This window comes from Pteropus medius, unplaced genomic scaffold (assembly GCF_902729225.1).
Source record: "Pteropus medius unplaced genomic scaffold, Ma_sr-lr_union100, whole genome shotgun sequence".
NCBI classification, from domain to species: domain Eukaryota; kingdom Metazoa; phylum Chordata; class Mammalia; order Chiroptera; family Pteropodidae; genus Pteropus; species Pteropus medius.
In genome coordinates this window covers 285,328-308,020 of record NW_024350927.1, presented here as the reverse complement: position 1 = coordinate 308,020, position 22,693 = coordinate 285,328, and the positions used below count along the sequence as shown (strand labels likewise).

General features: G+C 54.3%; 1 protein-coding gene and 1 long non-coding RNA gene across 3 annotated transcripts in view; one reads left to right on the top strand and one right to left on the bottom strand.

Annotated features, from left to right (window-relative positions):
* The window catches only part of IFFO2 (intermediate filament family orphan 2), a 43,101-nt gene that overhangs the window by 14,356 nt on the left and 6,052 nt on the right, over positions 1-22,693 (bottom strand). The window lies entirely within an intron of this gene.
* On the top strand, positions 2,205-3,823 carry LOC120585738 (uncharacterized). 2 transcript variants are annotated; one of them, XR_005648501.1, is made up of 2 exons: positions 2,205-3,228; positions 3,580-3,823. It is a non-coding gene; the product is annotated as an uncharacterized LOC120585738 (long non-coding RNA). The 2 variants fall into 2 exon arrangements; XR_005648500.1 differs by having other exon boundaries at positions 2,209-2,857.

Sequence of the window (22,693 nt, the reverse complement as noted above, 5' to 3'; positions counted from 1 at the left end):
GCATCGTCCCCATTTTACAGATGAGCAAACAGAGACTCGGAGGCACCTGGATTCCCCGGTCCTCCATCTTCCTCAGCCTCTTGAAACCCTATTCGCCCTCTGCTCAAGGCTCTTCTCAAATGCCACATCTTCCCCAAGCCCCCAAAGCCACTTCGATTGTTTTCCCTCTTCAAGCTCCAGCTGCAGGCAGCCGGGACAATGTCCTCCCAGGCGGCTTGGCAGTGATAGCTCACCGTGCACGGCTCTCGTCCAAGGAGCCACCTATGATGCCAGGGACACAGAGGGACCACCTTCCATCTTCTCCACCTCCAAAAAGTGCTCAGGCCCAGCCCAAGATCCGCTCGTGGCCCCCAGCACCCTCTCGCTCTCTCCCACTCCCACCGGCAGACACCCTTCAACAACCGTCTCATACCTGCGTCAGCCCCTCATAGCACTCACCGTCCACGATGCTCACAGCAGCCTCTCAAGCGGGCAGGATAGATAATGACGGGGCGGATGACGATAATAGTACAAACAGAGCAGCCGACACGGGCTGAGTGCTTACGAAGTGCCAGGCACCGTTCTTAGGGGGTTCACATGCATAATCTCATTTAAATGCGTTCCTCGGTAACCACTAGGTGTGATTATCATCACCATGCTACTGATTGAAGCTCAAGTCCAAAACCATTACCCCAGGTCACACAGCCAGGAAAGTGGGGCTGTTTCTATTTCACAGGAGAAAACTGACCCTCAGAGAATCATCCAAAGTGAAGGCCGAAGGGATCAGAGTTTACCTCATCCAAATCTCCAAGTGTACAGATAAGCAAATAGGCCCAGCGTCACACAGGGAGTGGGTGACACAGAGTGCTCTCCACTCCTCCGGCCCAGGCCAGAGCTCCCAAGGAAGGGTCGTGAGTCCGGGCCGCGGCTCTGCCTCCCCCAGCATCTGCCGCCATCTCTCAATGAGATAGAGTGTGGGCACAACACGCCCCAGGAACACTCAAGAAAAACCACTCTGCTCTCCCACACTCTCTGACAGTCATGTGACCAGCCCCCAACCACAGGCTTGTTCTGGCTGGGCAGACCTCAGGGCACATCTCCTGGTCATTCCAATCCCTCTGGTGACCAGTGCTCAAAGCCTCCCACTTCCTGGACCCCTGAACTGAATGTGAAAATGGATCCCAGGGAGGAAGGGGCCAACACGGGCCTCCCTGTGACCCCTTGACCTCCAGGCATGATCCAGCACATGGGACCAGGGCGGGGAGGCTGGACAAGGGCAAGGTAGTGTTGGAGGGCCTCGAGCTAGGGCAAGGATAAGCGGGGGCTCAGACCATGGAGTCCACAAAGTGGGAACTTGGACGTGTGTGTGGGGGCAGCACAGCAAAGCCCTCCAGCAACCATCTCAGGAGGTCTTAGGCACTCTGTCCTGGCCCGGGGGAGCATAGGGGGAACATGGGTGAGATGCCTGTTCCAGCTGGGAAAAAGTGCAGGGCGAGGGGTGGCGCCATTAAACAAGTCATTAGAGAAGTTAAGTCTCAAGCTGGGGGTCCAGGCCTTGTAACAGTCCAGAGAAGTGGTTCTAGTGACTTTCACTAGGCTCACTGCTGTACTCCCTGTGCCTACAACCCACCCACTCTTGGTAAGGAGTCAGATACTTGCCGTATGGATTTGTTGAACGAATGAATACATGATGAATAATGAGTGAATGAGTGAATGAGTGAATGAATGAATGAATGAATTCTAAGTACAACCACTTCTCAACCCTCCCACTTGCCCCTTCCCCAGCCAGGAGCACCCTTGTCTCCACGGCCCCAGTCTGGGGGCTCCCTGGAGCTGAGTTCCCAGCACAGGCTCTCTGCTCAGCTCCATCCACCCCTCCAAAGCCTCTCCAGGGAGAGGCCAGGCCAGGCCGGGGGAGGGACAGCCAGGGCAGGAAGCAGGCAGGGGGAAGGGGAAGCTTTTCTCTCCTATTTCCCACAGCCCTCCAGCCTGGGAGGGAGGCTGGGATACCAGACAATGAGCATCGAGAGAGGAAATGACAGCACGAAGGACACTGAGATCTGGGGCCCGGGCCACCATCTTAGCAGAAGGAGCACACATGTGAGGCCAGTGGCCAGGAGGGGGAGGTGACAGCCAGATGCGGTCTCCCTGCATTCCTTAGGAGCCTCTGCTGTGACCACGTGATAGATGAGAAGTCTCAGCAGGCCACTAGGGGGATGGGATGGGCCGCTTCAAAGTCAGCCACCACTCCCAGCCAACACTCAGGGCCAGTGCGCCCCCTCCCCCATCAGCTCACAATGACACACAAACCCACAGGAAAGGGGCTGACAAAGCCTGGCTTACTGAGGGACGACGGAAAGCCGAGCTGAAGTCACTGGCAGAGGGACTGACTCACAGATTTTTCACTTCCTGTGCAGTCAGAGAAAGAGGCTCCGGGACTCCAGCTTCAAACGAAAGTGGGTGCAGCCCCAGCGAAATGATCGAGGCTCCAGGGGCAGCCCTGGGGCTTCTGGGGAGAAAGTCCTGGGTAGCGAGACACTGGGTTCTTATCCTGCCACCCCCAACCACTTCCCAGCTGTGTGAACCTTGGTCAAGTCGATTACCCTCTCGGGGCCTCGGTTTCCTCATCTGTGAGATGGGAAGCATGGAACCCCTTTTGAAGGCAGTTGTGACAACTCCATGAGGGACTCAGCATGGGTGAAACATCCAGCCCACCCCTGGCACAGAGCAGACAATCTCAGCGGCCCGTTTTGAAGTGCAGAGTGCTGTGGCTGGCTCCAGCAGCCAGACCTCCGAGAGCTGGGAGGAGGCATCTCAGGACTGGTCCACACCTTTCCAGGAAAGGCGAGCAGAGGCACACCCAGGCCAGCTCACTCAGGTGAGGGGAAGCAAGCTCAGGTGAGGCTGGGCCAGAGCCAGCAGTGGAAAACTTCAGTCCAGGCCAAGCGTGGGCCTGGTCTCTGGCAGAGGGCAGATGGGTGGAGGCCACGGGGAGCTCACCCCACTGCAGCACAGCTGGGTGCGGGCTGCCAGCAGGTGGCCAGGGAGCGTGCTGTGCTGGAGCCAGTCTGCTGCCTGTCTCCCTGGGCTCTGCACTGCGCGGAGGCACCACTGCCCTTCCCCCGGCCTCGCTGGTGCCCTGACTGGTGGGTTCTTCTCTAGACTAATCTGAGCTGGAGGAGGCAGCTGCTGGCACAGAGGCAGGGCAGGGGGGTCCTTCCTTCAGTGCACTGTCAAGGAGGCGGACAGGTAACAGATCAGAGTGGATGCTCGGGGCGGGCCTGAGCTGCTGGCGAAGACGGGGAGCCTCACCCCCTTAGCTTCTGCTGAGCTTAAAAATCACAACTGAGTCAACTTCCTCATTCCTCATCGCCCCCATGTTCTAATATCACAAACGATTCATATTTGTGGCAGAAAAAAATAATACAGATGAGCAAAAGGGCAGTGGGAGTGGGAGTGGGGCTGGGAATCCACGGGAACCCACTCCTCCAAGGGCGTCCACTCCGGGGCAGCTGAATGGCTGGCTGTGGGGTAGAGTGGAGTCTGCACCTCTGACTGCCCCTCCTCATTTGCTTTACTGTGAGTATCTTTCCTCTCCAGTAAAAGGAAGCCTGAGTCCCCCAGCCCACGAGCGAGGAGACCTCCCACGCCCCTGAACCCACTCTAACGGGGACCTGCCAGCCCAGCCTCACCTGCCCTCACCATACGCCTCCCTGTGGACTCTGGTGCCATCTGTACCGAGCCCCTGATCCCGGGGAAGGGACGCCTCAAAGGCATGCCCATCAGAGGCCCAGCTGCCCAGCTGTACTGCACTGCTCAGAAGGAAATACAAATTAAATGCCAACTGATTGTCTCCGCAGAGGAGGTATTAATTTAATGTGAACACTTAACCAGGGCAGCCGATTCCATTATAGGCGGCTGTAATAGCCCGGGCAGGCCAGAGCACAGGCTGCAAGCCGGCGATGGGACAGGACTGAGCAGCCACCATATCAGCTGTGCCCCTCTGCCCAGCATGCTGCCACTGCACAGACACACACACATATCCGGACACACACAGACACAGACAGACACAGACATACACACTGACACACAGTCACACATATACACACACACACACACACAGATACCCAGACACACACACACATCCAGACACACAGACACACATGCATACACAGACACACACACAGACATACAGACACACAGACACACATACATACACAGACACACCTGAGATACACGCATACAGACACACAGACAGACACACAAGCACAGACAGATACAGACACATGCTGTCACACATACACACACACATACACATTGACACAGACACCCAGACACACACACACACACAGTCACACATACGCACACATACAGCCATATCACACACATACACACACATATGGACACACACATACAATGCCAGCACACACACATAGACACACACATACACACGCACACAGACACACACACACACACACACACATATACACACACACCTGCTCTCAGCCCCCTCTGGCGATCCCAGTGTGCGAGGCCACTCAAGGTGGGCGGGGGTCTGATGTCCGTAGGGAAGCACCCCACTGAGGAGAGGGTTCTGGGCTGGGAGGAGGCAGAAGATCCCGGTTCGAGGCCTGGCTCTGTCCTTAATTCACTGCATGACCCCAGCACGTCCTTTCTCTGCCCAGGCCTCAGTCTCCCCATCTGCCTCCTCCAGATACGACATCTGCAATGCCGTTCACGGACCCTGGATGCGGTCCTTCCTTGCAGTCAGGGAAGAGGCCTCGGGGACGTCGTCTCCATCCGGAGTAGCTCTGGATGATGGTGCCAGGCCTCTGACTGCTGCCCTCGGCACCAATCACGAACAGCAGGGGGTGGGGTGGCAGCACGAATTGGTTCATTTGTCCACTCGTTCCTTCCATAATCATTCCTGAGGGTTTGCCACGTGCGCTCGGGCCTCATAAAATAAATAGTTAGAGGAGTCTCTACCGACCCCACGGAGAAAGGCAGGCCAGCTGAGAAAACTGTCATCTCACAGGGGCCACTTACCAGGAAGTAAAAACCTCAATTTCCTTCTCTGTAAAATGGGGTAGCACTCCTGCTTGCAGGGTCCGTGGACAGACTAAATGAGCTCACGTGCAGGTACGCAGGCAGCCCTGATGCATGACAGCCATTTTTATCACTGGTATTACCCTGCCTGCGCTGGCCTTGGGGAAGCGAGGGGCAGGTGGGCGGGTGAGGCCCAGGCCACCTAAGCAGGGACACCTCTCCTTCCTGCCCTGACCCTCTGGAGGTCTGGAAGCAACTGAGAGATGGCATTGAAATTCATTTTAACGAGTTTTCCCAGCAAGAAGGTGAAAGCAAGCCCTGCCCATGGTCTGTGGGGATCAGCTGTATGGGATGGTCCTACTCTCCCTACCTGTTTCTCTGTGACCAAGGGTACCCTCTGCAGGGCAGCTGGCTGGCCTCTGGCCACTCTGTGAGGAGCCGAGGAGACAAGAGGCCTGGAGAGAGGTGGGAGGGAGCGGCTGGAAAGCCCCTAACCGGACCCCATTCCCCAGGCCCACACAGCTTCAGGCAGCAAGACAGTCTGTACCATACAGGAAACCCTGTATCTGGTCTTGTCTCTGCCCTAACCTGCTGTGTGACCTTGGGCAAGTCCCTTTTCCTCCTCTAGTATCACTTCCCATTCTTAATGCAATGGTGTCAACTGAGTAAATTCTAAGGGCTCAGCCACCAGGCCAGAAAACGATGTCCACAGTCCCTGAACAAACACGCCATACTGACCACAAAGCTATCTAATAAACCACAGTCTCACAGCCAGCTGAGACAACAGTCTCCACGTTCAAACTGATGTGCGTAGTGAAGGGCAGAGGGCAGAGGCTCTGGAGCCAGAGGAGTCTTGGGATCGAACCCCAGCTACACATCTTTCAACTCTATGACCTGGAACAAGCTACTGACCTCTGAACCGTGGAACAAACCCGACTTGTAGGGGTTTTTTGCAAATATGCGACGGACTCGTGTCTGACAGGTGTCTAGAACAGTACCTGGCATATCCATGAGCATGCAATCAGGGTCATCATCCTCATCCTCACGACAGACGGTCAGAGAAGTCCAAACAGACTGAGAGAGTGGTCCCAGACCACACTGCAAGTGACAAGGCCAGACTTGAACCAAGGATTGGCTCACCCCAAAGCCACTATGTTGCCATAATAATCATGTTGATGTTGATAATCATAATAGCTAGATACCACTGTCACCTGGATGGGTGACCAGGGACACACAGGGGTGGGGGTGGCAGAGGGAAAGAAAACAGATGCTGACAAGGCCAATTCCTCTACCAGAAAAACCCAGTAAATGTGCTGCTTCTACCCTCTATGGCCCCAGATGCACCCCAAGAATGAATGGCATGTGCCTAGCCCTTTGAGGTCTGTCCTGACAAGAGCCATCATGACAGCAGGTGAGACCAAGACAGGAGAGATGTCACCAGTCAGAGCCCAGCCCATCTCATGGTGCCACTCTGAGAAGCACAGAGCATGTAAGGGCACACTCTTCTAGGCCCAGAGAAGCCTCTGGTCTCCTGCTCCAAAGCCAGTCTGAGGTTTCGGCTGTTCATGTGAGTCACTGTTCCAATTACCCAGCGTTCATATTTGCCCTGGTTCCAAACATCACTGTGAATTTGGTGTCATTTATTGAAAACACCTTTGGAGACCTGGAAGCTCTGCAGACGCCCCTAGGAGCTGTATGCTGGGGAGTGTCCTCCCTCAGTCCTCTGTCTAGAAACCACACCCTGAGTGAGCACTGCCCCCCGCCCCAAACCAGGCCACTATGAGAAGGAAAGCGACTCAACGAGCATCTCATGGCAAGGAGGAATCTGCATCCCAAATCGCAGGCCACCATGAGGTTTCTGGGGCACCAATTCCGGCCTCTTCCAGGCTTGCTATACTTTCACCACCTTCTCCAGGGAGCCCTTTGTGACTTCCCCAGGATGAGTTGCTACACCCATCCTGGCATTTCCAGACCTGACACTTGCCTTCCTCATAGCATCCAGGGTGTTGTAAATTATTTCTTCTCTGCTTCTCTCATGAGACTCTGCTCTCTCAGAAGAAAGGAGAGAACTTGCATTTATTGTAAAATGTTTATTATGTCACTTTACCCCCACCATAGCTCTGTGAGACAGGTGTTTTCATTCCCACCTTATAGATGAGAAAATTGAGGCTCAGGTGAAATGACTTGCTCCACATCAAGCCCACCTGACTCCCAAGCCTGAGCAGCCTCTCATAAGAGTGTCTCATCAGCTCTACCATGCCCCCAGCACACTGCTCAGGAAACAGCCTCAAATGACCACGCCAGGTTCAGATGCACAAGTGTGTGCCCACAGGCCACACCCAGTAACTTGGAAAAGAGCGACTTAGCCAGAGTATTTGCTTATGGCCCTAGAACCTAGGCAGACAAAGGCCTTCGCTTTCCTCCTCCACTGGCCACAGAGGATCAGCCAGCAGCCCAAATACCATCCCACCCCTACAACCAGCTGGGGCTAGCTCCTGACAAGCCAAAAAGGCAATGGGTTTGGAGTCAGACCAAACTGGGTTCAAATCCCAATATTATGGGCTACGTGCTTCTGAGCAAATGATTTCCTGGCCCTGAGTCTCCCCATTTGGTCAGCATGAAACAGGGATCATAAAGGCCCCCTCCTCGGGGCTGCTCCAGTCTGAAAGAGATGACAGACCCAGGCTCTGAATAAATAGAAGCTCCCCTGTCGCAAACTAGCTCTAAGGTCTGAGCTAGCACCCCTGTCTCTCTGGGCCTCAGTTTCCTCTTCTGTAAAGTGGTCTCGGTTTCTTTCTGTTCTGCCCCTCAATGGAATTCATGGTGGGCTAAGGCCGCAGTTTGCCATCAGGACCCCAGGCACTGAACGCAAAGGTCCCACACTGTCCCCTATCTGACCGAGATGCTGGGAGGGGGCAGGTGTGTGCCTCTGGCCAAACACTTAATCTCCTGTGCTCCAGGTTCCCGTCTTTAAGGTGGGGGCTAATAGAAGAACCTACTTGTGGGGCTAGTATATTAAATGAGTCAGGATGCATTAGCACTTAGCACAGAGCCCAGGTCCTAGTAAACATACAATAGATGGATGCTATATTAGCCACAAATGTGGTCTTTATGATGTCCTTCCCACCACGGAGAACGAGAGGCTCAGCTTGGGGTGGGAGCTCTGCTGAGTGGACTGGCCAGGGTCCCAGGCACCAGGTAGGATACCTGGGTGCTCAGCTATCAATGCCTGGTAACCCATGGGGCCATCCAACAAAGACATATGGGAAGGCTTCTCATCTCCCACATGTCCAATGCAGCGCCACGTCCCAGAGCTGGCACAAGACCTGGCACTGAAGACGCCCCAGGAAGTGTCTGCCGTAGCCTAATTCTGTCTGGCTATTGGCTTAGATTCCATCTTCTTTCCCCCAAGACAGACTCAACAATCATTTCCCAAGTGCCCACGCGGGAGCTAAGTGCTAGGCACACGGGAGTGAGTGAAGGGCATCCTCCTCCCACTGACGGAGGGGAGGGAAGCTCTGGGGCCCTCTCAGGCAGGACCTCCAGCCCCCAGCCTCGGGTCCTCATTCCCTCCAACCCAACAGGGCAGGAAGACCTGGGCACCAGCTGCTCATGCCCTGGAAGTGGGGGTGGGAGGGGGTGCTCACTCTGGGCTCTCAGGGCCGGGAGCCATCTTTACTCGGCTCACGAGTGAAGGAACCACATTCGAGATGCCCCTGCCCGTTGGTACCCAGGGCAGGAGGGAGTAGAGCAGGACTCCACCACCACACTGAAAACAGAGCTTGCGTCTAGAGAGAACCGTATGGCTAGGGGGTTGGAGGAGACTTGTCACTCTGTCCCTTTATCTTTTCTTTTTTTAATTGTAGCGAAATATTCATAATATAAAATTCACCATCCTAACCGTTTTAAAGTGTACAGTTCAGTGGCATTAAGTACATTCGCATTGTTGCGCGACCATCACCATCATCCACCTCTAAAACCCTTCATCTTGAAAATCCGAAACTCTGCCCCCATTAAACACTAACTTCCCATTTCCCCCTCCCTTAGACCACTGATCTAATGGGTCCTGCGCTATCACTCACAAATCCCAAAAATCTAAACACTGCGAGAACTTCTCAGTACACATATATTTGCATATTTGTCCAGTTATCTCTGCAGAGTGGGTTGCTGGGTCAAGGATGTGAACTCAGAAAAGGCTCTCTGCCGCTCTAAAGTGTTGTGTGGGACAAAGCTGTGCTCTCGAGGGGTTCAGCAGCTGCCGGAGCCTAGAGAGCTGCCCAGGGAGCCAAGGAAAAGCAGGGACCCTGGGTCGTCATCCCAGCTCCTGCAACAACACTGATTTGTGTCTCAGTTTCCCTATTAGTCTAAAGGTTTGGGTGGAGGAAGACCCCACCATGAGCACTGTCCTTCTACACTGTCTCGGGGGTGGTACTCTGCCTTACCCAAGGAGCGAGGGCTGAGAGATGGGGCTCATCCAGAGAAAGGGACCCGATACCTATTATCTGAAAGGGTAGAAGTGCCCACCTGGTGTGCGATGAGCCCTGGAGCATGGCCACATGCTAGGGTGGGGTGAGACAAAACAGAATCCCCCATGGTACCTCCAGCCCAGGTGGCATCATACCTCCAGGGCCTTTGCATGTGCTATATATTCTGCCCAGAAGGTCCATCCTCCATGCCCCCTCTGTCACTTCTGTCTCTCCTCCTCATCTTATGCCAACTTTGAAGCCCAGCTTATAGAACCCTTTTCCACGAAGCCTTCCCCAATCCATGGTCAAGGTCAGGTGCCCCTCTTCTATCTCTTGCTACCGAGGTTATCTGTTCACCTGTTTGTCTCCCCTGCTTAACTCAGCTCTTGGAAGGTCAGGCCCATCTCTGGCTCCCATCTGCTACTCCAGCATGGAGCCTGGTACACAAGCACCAAATAAATGTTGGCTGGATAAAGGGTCCATTGAGTATCAACTCCAGGGACTTCCTTAAGAGATCCAATCTAGAGTCAGTACAGCACTGACTCACTGTGTGGCCCTGGACATGACCTCCTTGTCTGCCCTCCCCAAGAACCTCAGTTTCCCCCGACAACCTCCACAGTCCCTGCCAGCTCTCCTCTCCTCCAATGATCATCTTCACTCGTCTCCATGCCTGGGCTTACCTCACGTGGGACAGACGACAGGAAGGTTGGTGCTCATAGCTCTCCATCCCTGGACTTTGCCTTTCTATCCAGACCTCTCAAGACCCCAGAGACCTCTACCAAACCCCATCACTAGTGTCAGCCGGCAAACAGCCCCGCAGGGCTCCAGCTCTTGCTTGAGTCCAGAAACCAGCAGGGGGTCTGAGCACCCAGGCCAAGAACCAGAAGGCCCAGGGGGTCTGTGCCCAGGAGGCTAGGGGCCCCACCCAGATATATGTTTACAGCTTTGAGGAAAAATAGCAACTCCCAAGGCTATTTTGGAAACCTAATGTGCACTTTGGATCTCTCCGTTGTTTATTCCAAGTGACCATGCCCGCAGGTAAATGCAAGGCACTGCGGGTCTGCTGCTCAGTCTAATCCCTCCATCAAAGCCGCGCCGCTCACTCACTCAGGGCACACTTGTTCACCCGGAGACCCTAGGCAGACTGCCTTGTCTTCCAAGTTCCCCTCATTATCGGCAGCCTGGCAAAGCCCACCTGGCAGGAGTTGGCGCACCCCGTCCTAGATTTAAACTAAGGCTCTGCAGCCTCGAGCAAATCATTCTCTGGGTTTTGGTCTCCTTATCTGTGAAATGAGGAAGAAGGACCCCTGTCTGGATTAAATGAGGATCTGCAAGCACAGTCAGGCTTCATGTGTTATGGGAAAAAAAAAATCACAGAACATGGGATCCCAGGATGTCAGAAGGGGAAGCTCAGAAGTCCAGGCCATTTGTAATTGAGATGTCTGATACTCAGAGAGGTGAAGTGACATGCCCAAGATCACACAGGCAGCAGCAGAGCAGGGGCTGGAGCCAGAGCCCATGTGCTTGCTACCCTGTCACCAGTAAAGAGGACATTCCTGAGTAATCACCAGGGAGGAAGGAGGGAAGAGTGACAAGGACCCAGGAAACCGATTAATCACACATGGGTTGGTGCAACTGAGGATGGGTCGTGGTAGGCACAGCCTGTACGTGCACCAACCTAATTGTCATAACTGGCTGGGACGGCTCCAGGCGCAGCTAGGACAGGTAACTAGACTGCAATTACCTGCACCAAGAGAGGGATTAGTGACTAAACACAGCTCAAGGGCACAGACTCATTACTTGATACCAGCCTCCTGTCGTCATGCAGCTCCTGAGATTCAATTTGATATGAACCAGTGGGGCAGGTGCTGGGGTGTCCCCCAACATACATATGCACGCATGCACGTGCGCACACACACACATACACACTCACATACACAAATGTTTCTCCCACCCATTCATGGAGCTGGGGTACCCAACTCAGAGGAGAGAAAAACCAATTCTCTACAGAGAGGAGGGGTAATGAAATGGAGGGGACGCCCAGGGAACCTTCTGTGACGGTAAAGCCCCTGGCAGAGTACTTTATTGGAGCCTCTCTTTTCCTCACCCCCATTCTGCTGACGGAGAAACGGAGGCTTGAGGAGGAGAGGTTACTAGTCAGGGCCGCATAATCATAATAGTTAACATTAGAAAGCGTTAGGCAGCATTAGCTCATTTAATCCTCACAACAACTTTATGAGATGGGTACTAACAGCATGCTCATTTTACAGATGAGAAAACTGAGGCCCGGGGAGGTGAAGCAACTTGTGCAAAGTCACAGAGCTTGAAAGTGGCAGGGCCAGGACTCGAATCCAGGCAGTCCAGCTGCAGAGCCCAAGCTCCGAACCACTAGACTCACCTGCCTCCTTGTGGGATGGCAGAGGCTGGATCAGAACATGGGGCTCTCTAATACCAAAGCCAGGGCTCCTTTCTCTGTGCCAGGTGGCCTCAAAAGGGGAGGGAGAAGGTCAGGAAGCATGTACCTCAGCCTGTTGGGGGTCAGGGTGGACTCCAAGTCGCAGGACCCCCAAGAGCGAAGTGCAGAGGCCCCCACCTTGTGCTTCCAGGCTAGGCCCCTCTCAGCCCTGGCTGTGGCCCCTGAAATGAAGTCCCCGCTCGGTCTGGGCCAGCCACTGGGGCTCTCAGATGGGCAGGGAGTCCTTCAAACACTAGAAATCATCTGATGAGTCCCCCAAGCTGCCCAGATCCTGCCAGGTGCCCAGCCCAGGGGGAGGCAGAGAGTCAACAACCCCCAGCCCTGACGAGGGACCAGCACAAACCCGATTAGGGCTTCTCTTCTCCCTGAGGTTGATCCTCCAGCCACATGATCCTTTGCCTGGACTCAGCAAGAAGCCAAAAATAAGATGGTCCAAGACAGGGAGAGAAGGAGCGGCCCGGGGGAACGGATGCACCCATGCCCTGCCCCTTCTCCACTCTGACATCACTTAAACACTTCGATGTCAAACAGATAGACTCAAGTACTTCCCAGCTGGTGACCCGGTAAGTGACATTACCTCTGTGAGCCCCAGTTTCCTCACCTATAAGATAGAGGTAATAACAATACCTGCCTCACTGAGGCTTGTACGAGATGGTGAACACTAACACTAATGAGCATCTAACATTATTTTGCTCCTCTTAGCAAGTAGTTCTACACTTCCGGTTGCTTGGCGAGGTGGGGCAGGGTGATGTTCCCGGGTCCGGGGTCCTGGGCTTGGCTGAGGTGTGCCATTCCTCCCCTCTGGACTCCCTCTTCCCCTCACTAGGAGTGGGATGCTGTCTGGTAATCAGAGTCTCCAAGTGCCCAGCACATAGTAGGCCCTCAACTGGTATTTATTGGATGAATGAACTTGTGAGCTGGAGCCATGGGGTGGGTGGAGCAGTGAGTAGGGTCTGGGTACAAGCCCCACTCTGCCTTTACTGACTCACCGTGTGACCCTGGGCTTGTCCCTGCACCTCCTAGACCCATTGCACAAGGAAGCTCTTGCTGCTCCTGAAAACTCAAGCTCTCCCTTCTCCTACCTCTGGGAGACAATAGGCCAGCCACCCCAGGGCAGCCTGCCCAGTAGAGGGCCCTTCCCCAAATTGCCTTGCCTGCTAGGGACAGACAGCCAGGTCCATGCCCACCCAAGTAGGCCCACAAAGGCCTCCTTCTGGTGACTTTGCCTTGGGACAGATGGAACTCCATGTGGCATCTGTCAAGCCAGATGGCCTGGTTGGCCTGAGGGGCCAGGACACCAGCTGGGAATTCAGCCCCAGCAGGCAGAACTGCTTAACCCCTTCCTGCCCCAGCCACAGGAGTTAATGTCCCCTTGGCCACTTACCCACGATTATACGCTCAAGCCTCCCGTCATCCACCCTTGGAAGTGAGGGGCCACTCCATGGCCAAAAGGGAGTCAGGGCAGCTACGAGGTGAGAAAGGACATGTGGGAGTAGAGGAGGCTGCCGCCCAGCTCTGAGGACCGCCAGGAATCTGCCCGACCAGAGGGCCAGTAGAGGAGGGCACTGATTCTGGGCCGGGGAGCCCTGCGGAGCCAGGTGGAGCCAGCTGCTTTGCTTCCTGGACACTGTCTGGGGCGGAGATTGCCAGGCCAGAGGCCACCAGCCACCTTTATCGGGCTGGAAAACCCAGTCCCTGGCCAAACCTTGGAAACAGCACTGCCCTGTGAAGAAGAAGACTCAGCTCCACCAGGCTGGCCGAATGGCTGTAAGGCGTGCTACTCAACCTCTCTGGGCCTCAGTTTCTCCATCAGGAAAGATGGGCCAGGGGTTATCCCTGGGCTCCAGGGCCACTTCCGCCTCAGAGGGTTCCATGACTCCAGGAGACAGAATGTACCTCCCTCCCAGGAACTTGGATTCGAAAGGGACCAGCTAGATTCTTTCTACACAGAGCATGCCCCAGCCGGTGCGTGTGAGTCAAGAGGGATTCAGGCGGGAAGAGAGTAAGCCTCAGGGGTGGCGGGGGCGGTGCTTCCTTGAGAACTTGGGAAGGGTCATCACCAGGCAGCTGATGTCCGTCCACGCTCCTACTGTGTGGAAGGCTAAACAGGGGGAACGCAGCATGGGGGATCAGGGCTACAGACCAGGAAGCATTTCCCGAAGGAAAAGGCTACGACGCTGGAAGGCATATCTATGGAAAGGCTACGGCACATCCTTCTGAGGTAGTAAGATCTTTAAGTGGGATCTGAAGTGGTCCTAGACTCAAGGTGAGGAAGGAACAAATGACCTCTAGTGACCCCCGGAGGACAGCAAGCTGGTGTCCACAAGGAACAGTAAAGCAGGGCCTCAGAGTCTCTGCACTCGGGTGTCCAGCCAATCTGACATTCCAAATGGACAAGCGCGTCACCTTAGGGCAGAGCATGGCCAAGCTCAGCCCCAATCTAGGTCCTGCATGCTGGTCCAGCCAGCATCTCTGAATGTCCCTCAGGACAAAGCCCGCAGAGGACTCCAGAAAAGCCAAGAACACATCAAAATAGCCAAGGAGGGAAGGGCTGGGCAAAAGGCTGCCAGCCAGGAGACGAGCTATCTATTAGCACAGCAGAGAGGCGAGAACATAGGGGTGGGGTCCACAGATCTGGCCGTGAGTCTTGGCTAGCTGCGTAAACTTGGGCAAGTCACTGCTCCTCTGAAAAAACCTGTGTGTTGGGACAGAAACTAAACAATCTCTAAGGCCTCTTCCAGCTCCTATTTAACGGTCATTTGGCAAGCTGCCTAGCGACACGAGTGTGCCTTCCTGGTCCTTGCAGCGACATCACCAGGGCCCAAGCATAGTCCTGAGCTCAGAGGGTCCTGAAAATGATGGATGGATAAATGGATGGATGAATGGATGGACAGACGGACGGACTGGTGGGCGGGTGGGCAGGTGGATGGGTGGATGAATGGACGGACGGACAGATGGGTGAATAATCGAGCGAGATAATTCCTGAAAAAGAGCAAAAGGTCCTAGGCGACCCCTGCAATGACCCCTTACACCCGCCTCAAAGGCCTCCCTAGAATCCCTTCCTCCTGACTGCAGACCTTTCGGCGTCCAATTTCTTCTCATAACTTGTACATACATGTGCACTACAGATGTATGCTTATGTAGACAACACACGCTCCAAGCATAGCGACCCAACTCTGAATCCCAAGAATAGAAATGAAAGCTATGGATCCCTGAAGCCATGAGATTTACATGCTCTGGCCTCTCCCCAAGGCACCTCGGATTTCTGAAGTGGTGGAACCCTGTGGGGATCTTTTAAGCCAGAGAGATCGAATTCACGTGCCAGCTCTGCCACTTTCTAGCTATGACAAGTAACAAGTCATTTCAGCTGCCGAGTCTGTGTCCTCCTCGGTGGGTATGACCACAGCCACTCCTCAGGAGTGTCATGATGTCTAGAGAAAACATCCATGAAGTTGGAGCTGCATCGGTCACATGGGACGCTCTCAGGAAACAGCGAGATGAGTATCATGGGATTAGGAGATCCTGCTTTCTTGTTGGAGGTGCCGAGGAAGAGTCCAACTGTCTAGGCCTCCCGTGTTTGGGCGCCACAATCCCTTCCACCTCGTTCCCACCTTGAGGGGCGATGCGCCTGGACGTAAACTGGGCAGAAGCTACAAAGCCGCCTTTGTCTCAGAGATGAAACCCTAAACCAACTGCCCTGACGTCAACCCTGGAAAAACAATGCCAAGACGGCCTGCAACATCACCTCTCTGCCAAGGTCTGGGAGAGCATTTCACCCACAAGGCCTCACAGAGGCAGTCTGCGGGCTGGACAAGAACCCGGAAGCCATCTTCCCATCACCTTACGGAGGTCCAGGAGGAAGAACAGCTGTCCTGCTGCCTGCTGAGGGGCGAGGCAGGACTTGAACTTCCAACTCTCAAATCTTGGCCCAAGGGCCAGAGCCAGTGCCAGGAAAGTGTGGCCCATTTCTCAGCCTGGGAGACTGAACCCATCAGTGTGACAGGAGGCACTCTAGAAGAGTCTGCCAGACCCAGGCTGGAATCCCTGCTCTGCCTCTGACTCACGGTGAGATCTCAGGCCAGGGATGTGACCTCCTGAGACTGCTTCCACGTCCCCACAAGGAGACAGGGCCAAGGACAGACTCCCCCATTCAAGACCACTCTCCAACAAGTAAGCTCAAGTGACACACTCTGCTGGACACAGTCTTGAAGACTAGGTCTTGTCCGCCCAGTGACCCTGTGCTAACAGTCTGCTGGGGAGGAGAGGAGGTGTGACCTCCTCGCTGGTGGGGCAGACTGCCCTGCTAAGGAAAGGAAGTGCCCTGAACACAAAAGGGCAGCCTGTAACCCGGAAGGGATAGGTGGTTCTCACTGCACGGGCCTGGGGGCTGGGGAAGGCCAGGCTTGGGCAGGAGGGACAGAGCAATACCAGCTGAAGGGCCAGCACCCCACTTAGCACGAGGCAAGCACCATTTCGCTGAATCTGCATTACAACTTGTGAGCTAAGGTTGTCATCCCCACAGTTCGTATTATGGTCATATGAGCCCAGGCAGCCTCACACCGGAGTCGGAGCTTCCACTCGCATGAAGGACAGATCATGGGCCAACAGTGTGCCCCAAGGAACAGCGAGCAAAGCAATTCCTTTTTATTCCATGGATTTATCATGCCGTGAGGCACAGAAAGGAACCACCTATGAGCTGGGGGTCCCCAAACTCAGCATCAAGTTAATCCTGGCTCTGCCACTAGCTAGCTGAGCTTAGGCCTCAGTTTCCCCAATCTGGATAAGTCCTGATGTTTTACATGTTAGTATTTTCTTAGAAAGCAAGTATAAACTCATGGGTCATATCAGGGGTCCCCAACTCCTGGGCCATGGAAATCAGGGGCCTGTTAGGAATCAGGCGGCACAGCAGGAGGTGAGCGGCAGGAAAGCTAGCAAAGCTTCGTCTGTGTCTGCAGCCACACGCCACTGCGAGCATCACCACCTCAGCTCCACCTCAGATCATCAGGCATTACATTCTCATAGGAGCACCAGTCTCTGGTGCCAAAAAGGTTGGGGGCCGCTGGGTTAAATGACTTCGGAGGGCACCTCAAACCCTTTGGGCCTGCTAGAGGTTAAGAGGAAGTCAAAGTGTAAGGGAGAAGGGACAGGTAAGGCGGTCAGACCAGGGGAGGTAAGGTGAAGAGGTAAGGTGAGCAGCCTAGCCTCCCAGCCCCCACTCCCCAACCTGTATCTAATCTTGGGCCCAGACCTTAATGGGAGATGAGGGACCAAGTTCCCCCATGACTAGCATTGACCTCCACAACCTGGCAGCTATCCCTCTCACCAGGCAGCCTCCCCTGCCCTCCACCATGATGAACAAGAGGTAGTACAAATAGTCTGGGTGACCAGAGGCAGAGTCCTCAGCCAGGACACAGGGCATACCCAGAGGCCCCCAGACACGTGCTCACACGCACGCACACACACGTAGGCTCACAAAGCCCCAGCAGCCAACAAAGAACCCCTGACCGAAGCCTGGCATCGGGCAGAGAGGTGGGGGATAGGGCCCCCCTCGCAGCCCTCCCCTGCCTCACATGGGGGACAGGGAGGAGGTGAGAAAGCCAGCCATAGGGAGCAGAGCCCAAAACAAGAAAGAGGGAGAGAGAGAAATGAGAGAGGATGTGGGATAGCAAACAGAACAAAGAGAGCCAAGAAGGCCACAAGGAGGGAGGGAGAACAAGAAGGGGAAGAAGAAAGAGCAGGCAGGCCGGGCTCCGTCTGCGTCCAGACTCAGGGGTGGGCATGAAGAGCAGGCTCTCGATGAGGCACCGTTTGGCAATCTCACCTCCAGGCCTTTGCACAAGATGTTTTCTCTACCTGAGGCACGCTTCTCCCTTCTCTTAAACCCTTACTGGACCTTCAAAACACAACTCCGGTGATGTCTCCTCCAGGAAACCTTCCTTAACTGGTCCTAAGATGGCTCAGGTGCCTTCCAGAATCCCTGGGTTTCAGGCACCACAGGGTCCCAGCAGGCTCCCACCCAGAGCTCCAAGGCTCTCTGGTCTTGTGGTCTCACCTTATGACAAGCTTTTCCCAAAGCCAGTCCCAGTCTCCCCACTGCACCCCAGATGGCCTTCTGCCCATTGTCACAGCAGGCCACGGGCCCCGGAAAGATATACCAACCCTGCCCAGAGAAGAGCCTATCTGCCTGGGAATTTCACAAGGTCCACTTGGACCAGCAGCTCTTCCCCTCCCCCAAGACAGCGAACAGGCGGCAGCCAGCCAAGAACCGTCTTAAATAACCCCAGTAATAAAAATGGCCTATTAAGAGGGCGGAAGGCAGTGTCTCCACTGTGGGGGCGTCTCTCCATAGAACAGTGGACAAGCAGGGGGGCTGTGTGAACCAGCACATACGAAGTCGGAGCACACAGGCCAGAGAGCCCCGAGCAAGCATCTCGGAGACAGCATGGAGACAGCCCCCACCCAGCACGGCCACGTGGAGGGGCTCCTGCCCAGGCCAGGGTCCCAGTGCCATCCGATTCCTGCCCCAGCCTCATTTAATAATTGCCACAGCAGGCATTCCATTCACTTTCTCACGCGGTCCATGCAGTAAGAACGTCCTCATTTGACAGATAAGGAAACATGGCTCAGAGAAGCAAATGACTCTCTCAAGGTCACGGGGCTGATAAGCAGCGGAAACACTCTTCGGCTTCCTTTCTCCCTAGCTTACAAATTCCACACGAGCGCTCTGTTCCAAGCTGTCTAGTTTTGCAGGTTTCTGTCCAACGCCCCATCATAGCTTGTCTCAGGATCCAGAGGAAGTATGACTATAAAGGCGAGGGGAGGATGGGACGTCTCATGGAGCTTTGAGCAGCCCTAGGTTGCATGGGAAGTTGGACAAGAAACAACAGCGTGGGCAGGGCCCAGGGCTTCCAATCATTTAGTCCCCACTGCAGAGCATTTGACAATTGATAAAGTGCTTCCACAGGCATCGCTTCGTGTAATCTTCCAAACAGCTCCGTGAGGTCAGATTTATGACTCCCATTTCTCTGAGGCTCAGAGCATGAACACTACTGGCATCGGGCATGCCCCTTCCTGGGTGGGATCTGCAGCCTGATTTCCCAGGTTAAAATCTTGGCTTGCTGCTTACAAGTTGTGTCTTGGCCCAGTTCCCTCATTGTCTCTGTGGCTCAGTTTCAGCATCTCTGAAATGGGCTAATAATAGTACCCAACTCATGGGGTTATTATGAGGTTACAGACATACAATGTAAATTGCTATGAATGGAGCCTGGCAAAGAATAAGTGTTATATAATTGTTTAATAAATCAATAAATAAATGTTTATTGTGCCTCTAGTATGCACAGGCACTATTGGAACAAGTATTTGTCACATGGCATTGTCACATTTGCCTGCGTCCCCAGACTCTGAGCTCCTGAGGGAAGGGTCTGTGTCTGGTGCGGTGGGTGCCCAGCCACTGTCGAGGAAACAGAAACTTGGCTTCTCAGACCTCCACACCCAGCAGGATCATCTTCCCCAGCAAGAGACACAGATGACTGTGACAAGCTCCGGGCACCCTGGCAAAGTTCATGGCACCAAACAGAAGCGAAAGTTAGGGAGCTGAGGCCAGGGCAGAGGCCAGTTTCTCTCCTGCCACCAGAATGTCGGAAGCTCTCTCCTGCTTTTCAGTTGGTGAGAAACCTAAGTCACTCCCCAGGAGAGCTTAGGTGCCTGCATGACAAAGGGAGCTCAAACTTAGAGAATTCAACCCACATCCAGCCCCAGCTTTGTGACTTCAGGCAAGTTACTTTTCCTCCTGAACCTTGGTTTCTATTCTGCTGACTCGTCTGAGGTTTAAATCAGATCACATGGAAAGTGCCAGTAATATGTGTTCCCTGCTCCGCATCTCCATTCCAGGCCCACCTCCCTGGGTGTACCACCCTCTGTGGCTGACCAGGAACTCCCCGCTATCCAGAGTGGTACCCCCATTAGGATCATCTCCAAAGAGCCGGGGGACTGAATGGTCTCGTATGGTGGCCTGAGAGCCTTATCTGTCCACCATTGCCAGTGATTCATTGGCTTTTCATAAAGAATTACTGTAAAGTGACAGCAGGAAGTCTTCCCAGGGCAGCAGCCACTTCCTGTTCAGCCACCCGCCATGGCAATATTGTGACAGGTGGTGGGGAGACACTATGCCTCGGGCTGCCTCTGCACCCTGGACTAGCCTTCACCATCCTTCAGGTGATGTAGAACAAGGCCAGCCTGCATCTCCCTCTGGGGAAGAACACTGAACTTGGGGTCTGGAGATCCAGACTGGACTCACTGTGAGACCAGGGCCGGATTTCTTCACTTCTCTGAACCTATCACCTGTAAAATGGGCATAATCAATTCCCACCTCTGGGGGTTGCTCTAATAATTAAATTTCTTATTTAAAGAAGTCATCGCAGAGCTTAGCACATAGTAGGTGCTCAATCAATAGGCTGTTAAGTCATTACGATTTATTTTTAAACCTTTTCAAACTGCTTTCACACTCCATGATGTCAACTGATCTTTTTCATCAACCCTGGGAAGCAGAACTCATAAGAAACCTTACCCCCATTTTACAGAGCAACAGACTAAGGTACAAGAGATTAAATGACATGTGCAGAATTCAGACCGCTCTGATAAAGTTAGAGAGAAGAGTCTTCACAGCGCACTGAGTAAGCCCATCTTCCCACTGTCTCCACCCAAGTGGACAACAGGAAGCTCAGGTCACCCCACAGGCAAGCCAGGACCATGACCTGGACTCCACGGGGCTCTTGCTGCTGCACGTCGCCACCCAGGGGGCTCAGTCAGGCCATAGCCCTTTGAGGGAACCAGAGGCATTTACCAGATGTATCATTGGGTGACAACTACCCTCTCTTGTACCAGAAACTAAAGTAAGAAACCACATCCCGCCCAGGAAACCAAGCACCAGTGCTCACTGAGGATGGGAAGGCACTGACTGCCCTGGCAGGCAAGCAGCACCGTCAGAAATCACCAGTCTTCCGTCTGGCCTGGAATCTTCTGAGTACCTCACAGTCAGCAATGCCCAGAGGCTGCATAGACCCCAGATGCTGTCAGCAAGGGCATGGACCACCCTCCTCCCAGCTTCTACCCTGGTTCTGGACTTCTGCCCACTTCACAAAGCCAGTACCACCTACCCCTTCGGGCACCCATCCTTCTGCCCTGTGAAATCTTGCTGTGTGACTCTTTTTGAACATCACCCTTTGCAAAGAACTGTAGCCGCATGAGCCCATGTACCCCTTCCACAACCTTGGGACACGGAGTTCAGCATCTCCCTTCCCCAGATGAGGAAACCGAGGCTCAGAGAGGCACAGTGACTAGCCCGAGCTCCCTCAGCTTTTAACTCCCATGCTCACGGTCCAGCATCCGGCAGCAGGCAAGAGGTGCTCATTCGAACTTGTTGAACTGACGTGTCAAGACTGGAGGGCCAGTCTCCTGACTCCAAGTCCAAACGCTTCCCTCCACAGGTTGCAAGTCCCCAAATATAGAGTCCGTGTCAGTCATCCATGTCATCTGTGCCTTATATCTCCCAGCTCCCCTGGGGCCTAGCAGCACGCAGCAGCCAGACACAGAGCCCTCCCTCACTGCACAAATACTTGCTCAGGGAGGATGCTAGCCAGGCCTTGGCTGGGCTCTTCAAGTACAAGATGAAGAAGACAGACCTGGAGCCAGCCCCCTGCAGAGCTTACAACTGGCGGGGGAGTATGTAGGCTGCCATGATGGGGAAGGGGGAAGGTAGTAGGCGCTCAGGAATGCCCGATGGAAGAAAGTCAGGGAAGAGTAACACATCCTAATCCCAACAGTGAGGACGATCCAGCTGCCTCCTTTGCTGTCCCAGGCCTTCAGCCATCCATGACACGGGGAATAAACGCAATACCAGCCAAGCTACATCTCAGCGATGTGATCAAACGCCAGGATTCCAAATGCAAAGCGCACAGCCTCCGATATCACTGATACCTGCCACGGTTTAAATCAATTCCCCTGGAAGTCAAAGCATTGCCTCGCAGCAAAGGGTGTCTTCAGGTTCTGGGTCTACCCTTCTGTGTCCTTCAAATACGGACACGTGCGGGGATGCAGGCCACGGGCCTGGAGAGAGAGCCTGAGAGTGAGAGTGAGTGAGAGTGAGTGTGAGTGAGTGTGAGTGAGTGTGAGTGTGTGTGTGTGCTGGAGGGGTGGGGGGGGCGGCTTGCATCCGGTGGCCTAAGCAAAAGCCCCGCCTCACATTCCTGAGAGGAAGAATCCTCAGTGTCAGCTGTCTCCCGCTTCTGCTTCCTTTTCTTTTCTGGGACCTCATTCCGCTCCCTCTAGCTTGAGGTTCTGAAAAATCCCTCCCAAATTTGTCCCCAGAGAGAATGCCAGCCCAGCCAGGAGACTGTGGAATACTGAGAAGCTAGATGGAGGGGAGCTGTGTGTTTCTTTGAAAGGAGGTTGGGAGACAGGGCTGGGGGTGGGGGTGGGGGGTGGCCAGAGATTTCCGGAGGCATAAATCAACCGCTAAGAGTAGGAAGAACACCCTCCTTAGATGCTGGACAAAGAAGTAGCCCTTCTCTCCTTCGCCCCCAACACCATCTCGGCGCCTTCCAGAGTAGCACAAAATGGATGTGCTTGCTGGGCAGTCCAGCGCTGTGCTGAGAAATCTCTATAAATGAAGGGAATAGACACTGGGGTGGCGGTGGGAGGCTGGGCGGGGATAGAGCAGGGACCTACC